The following is a 17706-nucleotide window of genomic DNA, read 5'->3' as shown; positions in this document are numbered from 1 at the left end:
TTATGCCTTTTCACGACTCTGCTACACTCAATTTAAGCTCCACTTCTGACACAATGTTCTGAACTCAACAGACAGCTGTCTGATCAGAATGGATTCTTTACTAATGGCAGCCTGTAGTGTGAATGTATCATGTTAAAGATCACATGAACATGACAGACCAGGGAGGACATTTGTACATAGTTTCATTTCAAGTCAAACAGCAAAGAAGTGCGTCACTGAAATGAACAGATAGCTGTCAGTTGAGTTTAGAACATTGTGTCAGAAGTGGAGCTTAGATTGAATATGGAAGAGTTGCAATGATGGCTCGGTGGCTCAGTGGTTAGCACTGCTGCCTCACAGCACCAGGGACTTGGGTTCAATTCCAGCCTCAGGTGACTGTGTGAGTTTGCACATTCTCCCTGTGTCTGTGTGGGCTTCCTCTGGGTGCTTCGGTTTCCTCCCACAGTCCAAAGATATGTAGGTTAGATGAATTGGCCAAGCTAAATTGCTCACAGACATGTAGGTTAGGTGCATTAGTCAGGGGTAAATATTGAGTAGTTGGTTCTGGGTGGGATATTCTTTGGAGGGTCAGTGTGGTCTTGGGCAGAAGGGCCTGTTTCCACACTGTAGGGATTCTAATTCTGAAGTGTAGTTGCTGTTGAAATGCTACAATCAATTTGCATGGTCCCTTGGTAATGACTAGGCAATGTTTTTTCAGGTGTTGGTTAAGGATTAAATATTGGCCAAGACATCAGGGGGACTTCAATGATTTTCACAGAAGTAAAGAGTTATTACAATGCATAGGAAGGCCATTTGGCCCAGTGTGCCTGCCCTGTCTCTGTTACCTAGTGCTAACTCCCTCTCTTTTCCTCCTTTTCTTCAAAGTTGTATCTTGAGATCTTTACATTCACCAGATGGAACCTCATTTTAACCCATCTTCCTAAAGGTGACAGTGCACCAGAAGGGATGCCAGTGTATATAGCGACAGTAATAGATCTGCAAGGGAACAAACTGGTCATTCTGACCCTCTATTTTTCAGGCATACAAGTCAAATCATAGTACGGCGTGTAACTCTAAAAATGTGCAGCTCAGGTAAATTGGCCATGTTAAATTGCCTGTAGTGTTAGGGGCAGGGGTAAATGTAGGGGAATGGGTCTGAGTGGGTTGTGCTTCGGTGGGTCGGTGTGGACTTGTTGGACCAAAGGGCCTGTTTCCACACTGTAAGTAATCAAATCTAATCTAAGTAATCTAATCTAATCTAATCTGCAAGTTTTCCTGTTATTTCCTGTGGGGGCAGCACTGGCCTGGTGCCAGCCTGGATTACGTGAGCACGCTTTGCTCATCTATATTGTGATAAGATGAGCATTTGCTTCCATGTCATGATGCATTGTCTGAAAAACGTTAAATAAAAAGGGTTGGCCTTGGGAGTCTGTGATTTCCCTGGACCTTCCAGCTGTCCAAAGGTTAACCTCCACATCTAACCCATTTCCTGGCTGTCTGCTTAGTTTGAAGCAGCAATTCAATATGTATTAAAAGGAAGAGTTAAAATAAAATCTATCTGACTATTCAAAAGCTTTTTGAGATTGCTTTGGGGTATTGCACGACAGGCATTTTCAGCTGCGGTGTGAAGTAGTGGGTTAAACATCGCCAATTGAACCAGTCTGGAATGCATGCATTAAAAATTATCTTGTCACTATTTCTGTTTGCAGGCTGTTAGCTTAATCTACAAGATTTCAAACCCATTTGTCTGAATTCATTTATGTCCTGAAAGTACATTAGTTGTATCCGTTAGCAAATCTCCTGAGCCCCTTCCTGGAGACCTTGCTAATGGCAGCACCATTTACACAAGGTTACACTGGGAAATGAATTATCCTCCTTCAATTAGACTCACTCGCAGTGCTCGAAGTTTAATATCCGTGTTTGGTTCCTTTGTGCAGATGTGATAGACCCACTGGGGAAAAGGCCAATCAGGTGAGACCACACTGCACCAGGATATAGTGTCACGCACAGTACTGATAACGTTAGTCGGAAAGGGATGCCTGGTGACTGGACTGGATCTTAATCATATTGGGTTCAAGTGGAGGGCGGTAACTTAACAAAAAAGAAGGTAAATTCCAGCCAATATTAACAACTAAATCAAACATGTAAAGTATTGCACATTGCACATCAGACGTCGCAATTCTGATTTTCAAACAAAAGGTGAAATCCATGATTTCCCACCATCGTCCCCTGATGTGCAGTCAGGTTACAATAAAGTCTCCCATGTTGTTGACCACCCCCCCACCAGCAGAAGCATTTCAGCAAAGTTTGAGGCTGTTCGCTTTCATGAAGGGAAGGTTGGGAAGAGATGTAATCGAGGTGTTCAAAATCCTGAGGGGTTTGCATTGAGTGGCCAAAGTGAAACATGTCCCATCAGCAGAAGGGTCATGAAGAAGAGGACACTGATTTAAATTGTTTGACAAAATAAAAACCCAAACGTGACATGGGAATAAACTTCTACGCAGCAAGAGGTTAAGATCTGGATTGTACTGCCCTAGAGAGCAGTAAAGGTTGATTCAGTCATGGCTTTCAACAGAATATTGGGTCTGTGGAGAGAGTATTTGCAGGGCTTTAGGGATTAGGTGGAGAAGTAGCTCCAGGTTGCCCAATGGCCTCCTTCTGTGCTGCAACCATTCTGCAACTTTGACAAGTCACTACAATGGTCTACACAAAACAAACCAAAGAACTGTAGATGCTGGACGTCTGAAACAAAAACAGTAGTTGCTGAAGAAACTCAGTAGGTCTGGCAGCATCTGTGCAGAGAAAGCAGAGTTAACATTTCACACCCAGTGACTCTTCACTGTAGTTCTGAAGAAGGGACACTGGATCCGAAACATTAATTCTGTTTCTCCCTCCACAGACGCTTCCAGGACCTGCTGAGTTTCTCCAGCAATCTTTGACTAAAATAATCTGCTCTCCAGTCAGAACATTGTCTTCTCTTTCCTCTATCTAAGCTTTTCTGTTGCTCAAATGCTAATTCTCACCTCTGCTACCACCAGACTGACTGCATTCCCCAGCACTCCTTGCCAGTCTCTGACATTTGTCATCCATCCACCCCGTACACTTGAGACCATCCAAACCTCTGCTGCCTGTTCCGTAACACATACCAAATCCCGTTCACACATCACCCCCCTGCACCTATTGGACGACTTGGGCTCCATGGTTCAACAACACCTTGACCTTAAATTCTCATTCTAGTTTTCAAATCCCTGTTGGATATGCAACAGGTTTTATGTGATCACAGGGGCAGGATAGGGTTAGAATGGAGACAAGAGGAAACAGTAAGGAGAGGTTAAATGACTAATGAAAAGGAATTCCTCATTCAATGCCCACTCCTTCATCAGATTTTAAAATTGCAAAACACCACCTTTTTCTACAAGATAGACAGTAGTATTCAAGAGGGCAGCTCACCACCATCTATTTGAGGACAATTGGAACAGACAATAAGTTCTGGCCCAACCACAGCCCACACATCCCACAAGTGAATAAAAACGAATTGTGATGTTAATGGACCAAGGGAAGAAACAAAATGGGGGTGGGAGGTGGTGGGGATTATCGTTAAACAGAACCAGTGATTTTGATCTGGTGTACACTTGCTGTTTAAGATGGGAAGAGGTTTATCAAACATTGTTGACACTTAATTGCCTCAACATTGGAGATGTAACGTGCAGTTGCGTCCCAAAACTTGTGATGTATGTGCAACAAACGTTTAATTAATCGTCACCAGTGAGATTAGGAGTGATCGTGAGGTCTACAAATTCAATGTAAAAATACACACAAAGTACTAAAATTGGAATGCAGGGGTATACATATTACTGCTATACTTTATTTATATCATAAATCACTGAAATAGAATCCCGACAGCTTGGAAGCAGGCCATTCAGCCCATCAAGTCCATACCTACCCTCTGAAGTGCATCTCACCCAGACGCAACCCCTTATCCTAAACCCGTAACCCTACATTTCCTATGGCTAATCCACCTAACCGACACACCACGAGCAATTTAGCACTGCCAATCCACCCTAACCGACACACCCTGGGCAATTTAGCATGGCCAATCCACCCTGATGTGCAGATTGTTGGACTGTGGGTGGAAACAAGAGCACCCGGAGGAAATCCCCACAGACACAGGGAGAATGTGCAAACTCCACACAGTCACTTGAGGGTGGAATCGAGCCCAGGTCCCTAGCGCTGTGAGGTAGCAGTGCTAACCAATGAGCCACCCATAATAATGCAACTTCACTTTAAATAACACTGATAAGCAGAAAGCCTTCTCACTTACACCCACAGCTGACTGCAAGGAAATGGCAGAGATCACGATAATACAGTAAACGTGCAGTATTTCAGGTGTATAATTTTTGCCCGTTTATTGAGAGTGCTGGTTCATAAGGTGCTAGTTAAAACAAAGTTTGCTTTATTCAAATCATAGCACCCACAAATGAGCCAAGTCAATAGACAATAGACAATAGGTGCAGGAGTAGGCCATTCTGCCCTTCGAGCCTGCACCACCATTCAATATGATTATGGCTGATCATCCTTAATCAGTATCCTGTTCCTGCCTTATCTCCATAACCCTTGATTCCACAATCCTTGAGAGCTCTATCCAACTGTTTCTTCAATGAATCCAGAGACTGGGCCTCCACTGCCCTCTGGGGAAGAGCATTCCACACAGCCATCACTCTCTGGGTGAAGAAGTTTCTCCTCATCTCTGTCCTAAATAGTCTACCCCGTATTTTTAAGCTGTATCCTCTGGTTCAGCACTCACCCATCAGCGGAAACATGTTTCCTGCCGCCAGTGTCCAATCCTTTCATAATCTTATATGTCTCAATCAGATCCCCTCTCAGTCTTCTAAACTCAAGCGTATACAAGCCAAGTCGCTCCAGTCTTTCAGTGTAAGGTAGTCCCGCCATTCCAGGAATTGACCTCGTGAACCTACGCTGCATTCCCTCAATAGCCAGAATGTCTTTCCTCAAATTTGGAGACCAGATCTGCACACAGTATTCCAGGTGTGGTCTCACCAGGGCCCTGTACAGCTGCAGAAGAACCTCTTTGCTTCTATACTCAATCCCTCTTGTTATGAAGGCCAGCATCCTATTAGCCTTCTTCACTACCTGCTGTACCTGCATGCTTACCTTCATTGACTGGTGTACAAGAACACCCAGATCTCTTTGTACTGCCCCTTTACCTAAATTGATTCCATTTAGGTAGTAATCTGCCTTCCTGTTCTTGCCATCAAAGTGGATAACCATACATTTATCCACATTAAACTGCATCTGCCATGCATCTAACCACTCACCTAACCTGTCCAGGTCACCCTGTAATCTCCTAATATCCTCCTCACATTTCACCCTGCCACCCAGCTTAGTATCATCAGCAAATTTGCTAATGTTATTGCTAATACCATCTTCTATATCATTAACATATATTATGAAAAGCTGCGGTCCCAGTACTGATCCCTGCGGTACCCACTGGTCACTGCCTGCCATTCCGAAATGGAGCCGTTTATCACTACTCTTTGTTTCCTATCAGCCAACCAACTTTCAATCCAAGTTAGTACTTTGCCCCCAATACCATGTGCCCTAATTTTGCTCACTAACCTCCTATATAGGACTTTATCAAAAGCTTTCTGAAAGTCCAGGTACACTACATCTACTGGATCTCCCTTGTCCATTTTCAGAGTTACATCCTCAAAAAATTCCAGAAGATTAGTCAAGCAAGATTTCCCCTTCATAAATCCATGCTGACTCTGATCTATCCTGTTATCACTATCCAGATGTGTCGTAATTTCATCCTTTATAATAGACTCCAGCATCTTTCCCACCACTGAGGTCAGACTAACTGGTCTATAATTTCCTGTTTTCTCTCTCCCACCTTTCTTAAAAAGTGGTATAACATTAGCCACCCTCCAATCCGCAGGAACTGATGCCAAATCTATCGAACTCTGGAAAATAATCACCAACGCATCCACGATTTCCCGAGCCACCTCCTTCAGTACCCTGAGATGTAGACCATCAGGCCCCGGAGACTTATCAACCTTCAGACCTAACAGTCTCTCCAACACCAATTCCTGGCAAATATAAATTCCCTTAAGTTCAGGTCCTTCAGCCACTGTTACCTCAGGGAGATTGCTTGTGTCTTCCCCAGTGAACACAGATCTGAAGTACCAATTCAATTCTTCTGCCATTTCTTTGTTCCCCATAATATATTCCCCTGTTTCTGCCTTCAAGGGCCCAATTTTAGTCTTAACCATTTTTTTTGCCTTTCACATACTAAAAAAGCTTTTACTATCCTCCTTTATATTTTTGGTCAGTTTACCTTTGTACCTCATTTTTTCATAGCTGAAAGAATTATTGATTTTCAGTCAAACACAAAAGCAAAATATTGCGAATGCTGAAAATATGAAATAATTTCCTTCTGTCTATTTCCTTCTTAGTAATCCTCTGTTGTTCTTTAAAAGCTTCCAGTCCTCCATTTTCCCACTTACCTTTGCTATGTTATATCTTTTCTCTTTTAACTTTATATGTTTCTTAACTTCCATCGTCAGCCACGGCCACTCAAGTCCCTTCCTAGGAGTTCGATAGATTCAGGATCAGTTCCTGCGGATTGGAGGGTGGCTAATGTTGTACCACTTTTTAAGAAAGGTGGGAGAGAGAAAACAGGAAATTATAGACCAGTTAGTCTGACCTCAGTGGTGGGAAAGATGCTGGAGTCTATTATAAAGGATGAAATTACGACACATCTGGATAGTAGTAACAGGATAGGTCAGAGTCAGCATAGATTTATGAAGGGGCAATCATGCTATCCTGGATCGTCAGTTCATTTAGTTAGTTCCCACTGTGTGATGTCTACAATTGAACACGAAGCGTTGGTGCAAAGCAAAATACATTTGCTGTCAAAAGAAACATGAGCGGATTAATTGGAGGCAAAATGATGAGAATCAATCAACACGTCAGAGAGTATCAGTGGAGAGAGAAAACAAAGTTTATCTCTGGTTTGGTGACTCTTCATTTGCTGTTTTGCTCTCCATGCAGAATATTCGAGAACTTTCTGCCTTTATTTCATATTTTCAGCATCCGCAATATTTTGCTTTTGTGTTTGACTGAAAATCAATAATTCTTTCAGCTATGAAAAATGAGCTTTATTGTCCCTTATTTAGGTAACCTCATTATTAATGTAATAATTTACACAATAAAATTTATGCAAACAATTAAGAACTCGATGTGATCTTAAAATCTGGCGCCATTGCATTAATAATAGACATACTTCATCGATTAAAGTTTGATGCTGATCACTACATTTACATCTTATTGAGTTCAGAATCTCATTATAACGAATTGCAACACACAATTCCAGTCATCATCTTCAGATAAAAACCAAATACTGAAATCTGAAATAAAACACAATAATAAATAGGTTTTGAAAATTTGTGCGAGATGCGAGAACAGGCTACGCAGATGCAATAAAAAGAGAAACTCAGCAGGTCTGGCATCAACTGTGGTGAGAGAAACAGAGTTAATGTTTCGAGTTTGATGTTACTCCTGTAGAGAACACCTTTAGAAATTCTGAAGTTCCAAAGGAGAGTCATCAGACTTGAACCATTAACTCTGTTTCTCTTTCCACAGACCTGCTGAATTTTGCCAGCACTTTTTATTCATATTTCAGATCTCCTACAACTGTAATATTTTGCCTGTGCTTTACAATGTATGTTTCATAGAGTCATACAGGACTGAAACAGAGCCTTTGATCCAACCATGCCGAACATAATCTCAAACTAAATTAGGCTCACCTGCCCATATCCCTATAAACCTTTTCTATTCGTGTACTTACCTAAGTGTCTTTTAAACGTTGTAAACGTGCCGACATCCACCACTTCCTCAGAAAGTTTATTTCATATGCAAACCCCTCTTTGCCAGGGGTCAGTCAATTACCTTTTCATATCCACCTTTGATATTATTACTCGATAGAAATAGTTAAAAATCACACAACACCAGGTTATAGTCCAACAGGTTTAATTGGAAGCACTAGCTTTCGGAGCGCTGCTCCTTCATCAGGTGGACTATAACTGCGTGCATGCTCCATACAAAGAACCTCCCACATCTCGCCATATCAATATACCTGTCAATTTCTTTCTGTAGTTGTGGAACTGCCCCTTAAATGCATCTCTGCTTCATAGAATCATGGAGTTCTACAGCACAGATAGAGCCCCTTTGGTCCATCGAGTCTATGCTGGTCACAAGCATCTAATTATTAGAATCATAGAATCCCGACAGTGTAGAAACAGGCCCTTCAGCCCAACAGAGTCCACACCAACCCTCCGAAGAGTAGCCGCCCAGACCCATTCTCCGATAACTCTACATTTACCCCTGACTAATGCACCTAACGATCACATTCCTGAACACTATGGGTAATTTAGCATGGCCAATTCGCCTAACCTTCACATCTTTGGATTGTGGGAGGAAAGCAGAGCACCCGTAGGAAACCCACACAGACACAGGGAGTATGTGGAAACTCCACACAGACAGTTGCTCAAGGCTGGAATTGATCCCGGATCCCTGGTGCTAACCTCTAAGCCACCATGCTGCCCCAATCTAATCCCATTTTCCAGAACTTGGCCTTGTGCTCCTTGGCATTGCAAGTCTGTATCAAAATACCTCTTCGACGTTCTGAGAATATCTGCCTCTGCCACCCTCTGGCTGGAGGTTCCAGATTCCTACCACATTCTGGGTGAATAAAATATTTCCTCACAAGCCCTCTGAACGTCCCACCCCTCACTTTAAAACTATGCCCCCTCATCATTGATCCCTTCACCAATGTTCTTTAATAAAAACTGAAAGAATGGCGGATGCTATAAAGCAAGGATTTAAGGGATACGGGGAGAGTGCGGGTAAGTGGCGTTGAAACACCCATCAGCCATGATTGAATGGCAGAGTGGACTCGATGGGCTGAATGGCCTTACTTCCACTCCTAAGTCTTATGACTCCCCCCCCCTCAGTCTCTCCTGCTGCAAGGAAAACAACCCCCGTCTGTACAATTCCTTCTTCATAATTAAAACTCTCCCTTGCGACAGCAAGGTCCATATTCGAATCACAGATTAGAATTCAGCTTGGAAATGCATAATATAGAAATGAAATGTGCGAAAACTAGGTTAGATTTCAGCCTTGTGATCACTAACAGGTAACCACAATTCTCAAAGGTGGAGGAAGCCCTAGCTGAAGTAAAGCAAAGTCTCTGACCTCATCGAAACCAAGCTGGAGGTAAAGCCAGTTCCACATGGAGTTAACGTGACACACAATCATGGGAATCATGGTGCTACATTTTCCAGTCAGAAAATCACGCATTAAACAGTATTGTTTCCAGGGCAGGAAGTTGTAGATGTTTAATCAGCAGCAGGAGGGGCTGCAGATTGCTTATATCTCCTCACCCTTTAGGATGGACATGTTTCCGTTGGGGAAACTCTCTGACTCAGAGCACTCGAGCAGTTGATGGTAAACAGTGTGCTTCTCATGCAAAGACCTGTTTCTCATGCAGCTCCTGAATCTATGTTCCTGTTGATAAAGCTTTTGGCAAGTAGATCCCAGTCCCTCTGCTCGTTGAAAGCATTTGTAGTAATGCAGGCCATTTAGCTAATGCCACGTTTTTGTTGTTAAACAGGGCTTCAGAGAAACAAATGAGAAAGGGCTTGCATTTATGTAGCGACACGCACAACCTCAAGGAAGCCCCAAAGTGTTTTACAGGCAATGAAAAAAATATATTAGGGACCTGTCATTGTTGTTGCAATGTAGAAACCAGGCCTTCCAGCAGGTGTACAGCATGCTCCCACATACAGCAATTAAATAAATGGCCAATTCATTGTCAGATGTCAGTCAAGAGATAAACACCAGGCAGCAGCAACTCAGCTGCACTTTGAAAGAGTGCAACAAGATACACTTTGGAGGGAAGACAGGGCCCCTCACAGTTTAAGAATGACCACATCAGCAAGGCATTAGATAATGACAAATTCCCCAACATGGGGTCAGCACCTTCAGCAGAGTCAAGATCATTACTCTGAAAGGAGGGAAATAACACAGTTTCAGAAGAAGCAAAGTGAATCTTAAATATTACAGATAGTATGAGTCACTCGTGTCAAGTGTTTCATTTCAGATTTACCCGAAGGCTCAAATATAATTTGAACAAGAGTTGGCAATTGCCGGTTAATTTTACACCCAATACAGAGAAATATTTTTAGGTCAAAAATTTCTCTGTACCTGACAATCCTCTGTACACAGCATTATCAATTCCATTCCACTTCATAACATGCTTTCATGAACCTGCTCAGACACACCTCTGGAATAGGTGGAGCTTGAACCTAACCCTTCTGTCCCAGAGGTAGGGTGGGGGTTATGGACTAGGCCAGGCCACTCAAACATAACTTTGCAGTTTGTTTCGGTAAGCATACAGTAAAAATCACCCTGAGTAGGTTAGCTAGGTTGACTACCAGTTTTTAAAACAGACAAACATTTATTCACAGAATTACGGAATGAAACACAAAGAACAGAATAAAGAAACCCTCCAGGATTCAGTCTATCCAAACTAGATTTAATTATGCACAACAGTCCCAATAAACAAACTCCTTAAAAACAATAAATGAAACAAAGCTTTACAGGTTGAAGGCCAGACGGAGAAGAGAGTTTAGCTGTCTGTTTCCACACAGTTCCATTGCTAAAGATTCTAACTCACGTTCTGAACTGAACTGTTAAGCTAGAGAGCTGGCCATGCCCCCTTGACTTATACTGGTTACTTCTAAAAACATAAAAGCTTTGGCCTAAAGTCTCATCTGTTTACGTAAAAACAAAAAGGCCTTTCATCTCTGTCGGAGAAAGTGAGGATTGCAGATACTGGAGATCAGAGCTGAAAATGTGTTGCTGGAAAAGCGCAGCAGGTCAGGCGGCATCCTAGGAGCAGGAGAATCGACGTTTCGGGCACGAAGAAGGGCTCGTGCCCGAAATGTCGATTCTCCTGCTCCTTGGATGCTGCCTGACCTGCTGCGCTTTTCCAACAACACTTGTTCAGCTTTCATCTCTGTACCAAACCCAGCCGTTTCGGAGCCCGGCCTGTTTATGACCCCTCTGAAAAAAAAACAAAGGACACAATATCCTTGAGAAAAGGAATGACTTTTAGACAAAACGACCAGCTTTGTGATATCACTGCACAACAACAGCCCACTCATCCCTGTTCTATATTTATGTTGATCAATCAGCTTTCAAGTCAAGTCAAGGGGAGGTCACCAAAGTCCTGCTCCTGTCATGCAGAGAGAGACAACTAGTTTAACCTGAGGAGTCAACACACCTCAAGCAAGGGACAAGTTTGATGAGGGTAGGTGCTTCATGATGATCTTAGCCAGTGTGGAAATTGAACCCGTGCTGTTGGCACCAACCTACGTTACAAAGCAGCATCCAGCCAACTGAGCTAGCCAATCTCTATAACGTACAAACAAATGGCTTAATGTTGACTTCTAATTTTTCTGCAAGTTAAGGATTTGAATCCAGGGAGCCAGTGAACCTAGTATTTAGATCAGGGAATCTGGAATTGGATCAGAAGGCTACCAAGTCCAGGATTGGGATCAGGAGATCAGTGAATTGAAGGTGAGGGTGCATCAGGAACTTTGCCAGACAGAACAGAAGTGGTTAGGGGGCCGACGGAGGAGACGGTGGAGTTCTGGGAATTCTAGAATCTATGGGGGAAAAAAGACACTTCCCGTAGAAAACAAAAGCCAGACATTCTCAGAATTGCCTAGAAACTCCCGTGAGGAGGTTTGGGGACCTTCAATTACCAACAGGGAGGAATCCTCTGCAATGGTAGACAGTGCGTGCTTCATTATTTTGACAAATAGGCTGTTTCGCTTAAGAAATGGTCACTTTGAAAAGTAAATAAGGGAGTAAAACACTAAGGCGGGAAGGAAAAGTTATTAGCCAGATAATAGCATTTCCCATTAAAAAGTAAAAAGAAAAATCCTTGTGTCATTTTGAAAATTATGATTAATTGAAACAGATTTGCGATTTAATTGTGCCTTCTGTGGATTTTTGCATAATTTGGTTATACCTTCAAGCTTGAGGGTTCCGTGTAATAATCTAAACTCACCTCAAAAGGCAACCTATTCCCTTTAATAAAAAAGTGCAGATGTAATTTAAAAAGCAGCTTTCAAATCCAGAAAGGTTACAGTTTAAATTTCATAAGCAATATATAAATGATGGAGCTGAGAATGTGAGGGGGATAATAAGTAAATTTGTGGGTGATGTGAGGACTGGCAGGGTGTTTGACAGTGAGGAGGAAGGTGCTGGGTTACAGGAAGATATAAATGGATTGGTCGGCACGGTGGCACAGTGGTTAGCACTGCTGCCTCACAGTGCCAGAGACCCGGGTTCAATTCCCAACTCAGGCGACTGACTGTGTGGAATTTGCATGTTCTCCCCGTGTCTGCGTGGGTTTCCTCCGGGTGCTCCGGTTTCCTCCCACAGTCCAATGATGTGCGGGTCAGGTGAATTGGCCATGCTAAATTGTCTGTAGTGTTAGGTAAGCGGTAAATGTAGGGGTATGGGTGGGTTGCGCTTCAGCGGGTCAGTGTGGACTTGTTGGGCCGAAGGGCCTGGTTCCACACTGTAAGTAATCTAATCTAGAATGGTCAGCTGGGTTGACCAGTGGCAGGTGAAATTTAACCATTGGGAGAAGGGACAAGGCAGGGGAGTACTCAATGAAGGGCAGGACAGTAGGAAGCTCAGAGCAACAGAAGAGTTCTTGGGGGGGGGGCCTTGTCTGCAAATCCATGAAGGTGGCAGGTCATGTTAACAGTGTCGGTAAGAATGCATATAGGACACTTGCCTTTGTCAGTCATTGATTTGGAGGTGCCAGTGTTGGACTGTTAAAAATCACATTATAGTCCAACAGGTTTATTTGGAATGACTAGCTTTCGGAGCAGGATCCTGAAAATTCAATGTCCTATGATAATGCCCCATAATTGTTATGGTAAAGGATAGTTCTGGTCCATGAGTTAAAATTAGAAACTGGGGAAAGGCCAGTTTTGATGGTATCAGGTAGGAAGTTTCAAAATTGATTAGAGGGAGGCTGTTTTCAGGTAAAGGGATGTCTGGTAATTGGGAGGCTTTCAAAAGTGAGACAACGAGATTTCAGGGCAGCATGTTCCGGTTTGTGAAGGACAAGGCTGGCGGGAGTAGGGAACACTGGATGACTACAGGCTCTGATCAAGAAAAAGAAACAGGTATAGGTAGCTGGGATCTAGCCCGTCTCTAGGAGATATTTCAGGACCACTGTGCCAACACCTGCCTGCGAGAGAGACAGGACAGGATACCTCTCTTAATGGCACAGTATTGTCACAAGGTTAATGGCCCATGTGTCAGTGATTAAGCTGCAGGCATTGGTAAACACACCACTTCTGCGCAGAGGAATGATGTGAGTACGTAGCAGCAATCATCCAGCCAGCAAGACTCATGGACACAAGACTCAAACATCCAGCCTTTTGAGCTGGAGGCAAGGAGCATGAAAACAGAAGCATACAAACACAAGAAATGACTGCAGAGGCTATTCTGCCCTTCAAATAGGGAGATATGAGAATGTCGAATTTGAACCACATCAGCCATGCTTTTATTAAATGGCGGGGCAGGATGGAGGGGCTGAATGGTCTCGTCCTGCTCTTATTTTCACTGCTCATAAACATGCCCTGCCACTCAACACAATCGCAGCTAAAATCCCAGCTCAATCCCAGCTCAATCCCAGCTCAATCCCAGCACGACGCCCATATTAGAAACTTCCGAGGTATCCAAACAACAGTGGCTTGTGTGTGGAATGAATTTCCTGAGAAAGTGGTAGGTGTTGGTACAGTTACAACGTTTCAAAGACATTTTGGATGAGAACATGAACAAAAAACGTTTGGAGGGATATTGTCCAAGTACAGGCAGGTGGGACAAGTGTAGTTTGGGAACATGGTTGGTGTGGACTGGTTGGACTAAAGAGTCTGTTTCCATGCTGTATGACTCAACGGCTCTATTAGTTGCCTCTGACTTGAATATCCACAGTTATCTGGAGCAGATCATTCCAAATATTCACAGCTCTATGAACAAATAAATGCCATGTGCATCACAGCCCTGAATGACTGGCTCATTATTTGGAGACTGTGAATTTCTGTTTTTAACTCGAAAGGATATCGTGTAAAGATGGAGGTCATTTGGCCCAACCAATATATTCCTGTGTTAATGCTCCACTCAAACCTTCTTATATCTTTCCACATGTAAACCTTGCAATGTACAGGAACATAACTCCTTCACTATCATATTGCTTATTAAGCAACTCTTTCAAAGCATCTGAAATGACTGCACAAAGGCCAGTATCCTGTCACCAAGTCCCCCTTTATTTACACGTGTATAGTCCATGACACTGATGCAGTTTCCTCTGAGCCAGCTCTCAGAGTGAGCAGAATCTCTGACGCTCCTGTTTATATCTGTCAGCCAGGGCTCCCTGATTGAACCAGGTTAAGAGCCACAATTAGGAAACTCAGATTCTATGACATCCGCCTGGCTGACCTTCTTACAATCATTGACCTGATTATAATCACTACAGCATCATCATTATGTGGTTCACCCAATTCTTTAGGGAGCCAGTTCCACATTCTCATCACTCCCTTGGAGTGAAGGCATGTAGAGTTGGCAATCCCTTGTTATGCTCTTCCAAAAGAGAGGAAACATTCTATCTGCATTTACACTGACATAACTATGCATAATTTTAAAGTCCTCATTTCAATCATCCCTGAGTCTCTTTCTTGAAGAGGAAATAGCCTCACAATCCTTTCCTGATGTGTACATCCATACCTTTTTGCTTTCATCCCTGTTAATGTCCTGTGTCCACTCACCGGAGCCTATGTGTCCTTTTGATACTATCATGCTGAAATCCACATGTAAACCCAGTGCAGTGTAACGTCCCATACGTCTCAAGTCTGTCTGACCAGGTACAAAGCCCAATGCTTGGTTTACTATTTTTCAGCTAAGGCCCAACGTTTTACGATTACAAAGCCAGGGAAAGAGTTTTCTCCGCACCAACCCTGTCAGAGGACTTAAGAACATTGTATGTTTTAATTAGATCATAAGTTCGATCCATATATTCACTGCTCACAACAAAGACTCACGAACATGATCAGGAATTAGATCATTCCCCTCCAAGAATAACAAAGGTGACCAGGGGTCAGCTGAGATTAGCGGTGATCTTGATTAGATACGCTCTGTTGCGTGAGTGCTTCTTGGCGCTGATCATGTTGACCTTGGCTTACTTGCCGTCGGTTGTTAGAATTAACGGCCTCAAGGGGTTTGGCCTGACAAATATAAAAGAAAAAAAAAATTCTGGCCTATAGCAATCTGGGAAATCATTATTTTTGTGTGAAAAGCAACCCCTGAGGGAATTGCACATGGAGAACAAGCAGCTACTGTTGTTGTGTCCCTTCAAGGTCACTTTCCTGTTACACTATTGGCAAAAGCAGACTGGACAATAGCCAGGATGAACACAATGAGTCAGCTTTTTCTGTCTGCCTGTGACAAAGTCACGCAGATCTCTGGGCCTCCAGCCCACAGTGACTCAGCATAGTCAGCATGCCTTCTCTCGGTGACCAAAATGGGTGCATACCCATTCTGCATTGAGCTAGGGATTGGCAGTTGAAGACGCTATGTACTGGTCTCACTGGCCCCAAGGCCTTGACAAAATAATCCCTCCTTCCACCAACCTGCCATCAGCTGGAAAGAGCATGTGCATGGAGCGAGCTGGCAAGGCTTTATAGTCATAGAGATGTACAGCAAGGAAACAGACCCTTCAGTCCAACTCATCTATGATGACCAGATATCCTAAACTAATCTAGTCCCATTTGCCAGCATTTGACCCATATCCCTCTAAACCTTCCTGTTCATGTACCCACCCAGATGCCTTTTAAATATTGCAATTGTACCAGCCTCCACCACTTCCACTGGCAGCTCATTCCATACACCCACCAGCCTCTGCATGATAAAATTGCCCTCTAGGTCCCTTTTAAATCTTTCTCCTCTCACCTTAAACCTTTGCCCTCTAGTTTTGACTCCCCAATCCTGAGAAAAAGACTTTGTCTATTTATCCTATCCATGTCCCTCATGATTTTATAAACCCTTATAAGGTAACCTCTCAGATTCCAATGCTCCAGGGAAAACAGCCCTAGCCTGTTCAGCCTCTCCCTATAGCTCAAATCCTCCAACCCTGGCAACATCCTTGTAAATCTTTTCCGAACCCTTTCAAGTTTCACAACATCTTTCCTATAGCAGAGAGATCAGAACTGAACACAGTGGTCCAAAGGTGGACAAACCAATGTCCTATACAGCTGCAACATGACTTTCCAACTCCTATATTCAATGCACTGTCCAATTAAATAAGTATACTCAATTGTCCTTCCACCTCCTTCCTTAATTAAATCTCACAGTAACATTCAATATTCACGCCCAAGCCAGAGAAAATCCACAAGCCTGAAAACTATTGAATAAATAGGCATTATTGGGAAGAAAGGGGCCAGATAGTAAACACCAACCCCTTAATGACACAACTCAGCAGTGAACATTGTCAGAGAGTGAATATTAGGGCTGAACATTCCTGGAGATGAGAGTGGGAACTCAGTCAGCTCACTCCTGACCACAATTGGTTGACAGAGCAGGAGCTACCTGAGCTGGATCGTTGGGGTAGTCAGCAAGGCTCATTTGTTTGTGAATTGCAACAAAGGCAGTTCCAATGGCAGCACTATCCCATGAGAGGATAACCCCATCTCCCTCCACTCCCCCATCCCCCAAACTCCCCACCACACCCCCCCATCCTTCCCCCACTCCATCCCCCAAACTCCCCACCACACCCCCATCCTTCCCCCACACCCCCATCCCCCACACCCCCCACCACACACCCCCATCCTTCCCCCACTCACCCATCCCCCAAACTCCCCACCACACCCCCATCCACCAAACTCCCTACCACACCCCCCATCCTTCCCCCACACCCCCATCCCCCAAACTCCCCACCACACCCCCCATCCTTCCCCCGCACCCCCATCCACCAAACTCCCCACCACACCCCCCCATCCTTCCCCCACACCCCCATCCACCAAACTCCCCACCACACCCCCCCATCCTTTCCCCACACCTCCATTCCCCAAACTCCCTACCACACCCCCCATCCTTCCCCCACTCCCCCATCCCCCAAACTCCCCACCACACCCCTATCCTTCCCCCGCACCCCCATCCACCAAACTCCCCATCACACACCCCATCCTTCCCCCACACCCCCATCCCCCAAACTCTCTACCACACCCCCCATCCTTGCCCCGCACCCTCTTCCACCAAACTCCCCACCATACACCCCCATCCTTCCCCCACTCCATCCCCCAAACTCCCCACCACACCCCCATCCTTCCCCCACACCCCCATCCCCCAAACCCCCCACCACACACCCCCATCCTTCCCCCACTCACCCATCCCCCAAACTCCCCACCACACCCCCATCCACCAAACTCCCTACCACACCCCCCATCCTTCCCCCACACCCCCATCCCCCAAACTCCCCACCACACCCCCCATCCTTCCCCCGCACCCCCATCCACCAAACTCCCCACCACACCCCCCCATCCTTCCCCCACACCCCCATCCACC

The sequence above is a fragment of the Hemiscyllium ocellatum genome, chromosome 28 (assembly GCF_020745735.1).
Source record: "Hemiscyllium ocellatum isolate sHemOce1 chromosome 28, sHemOce1.pat.X.cur, whole genome shotgun sequence".
Classification (NCBI taxonomy): Eukaryota; Metazoa; Chordata; class Chondrichthyes; order Orectolobiformes; family Hemiscylliidae; genus Hemiscyllium; species Hemiscyllium ocellatum.
Note: the sequence above shows the minus strand (reverse complement) of the source record.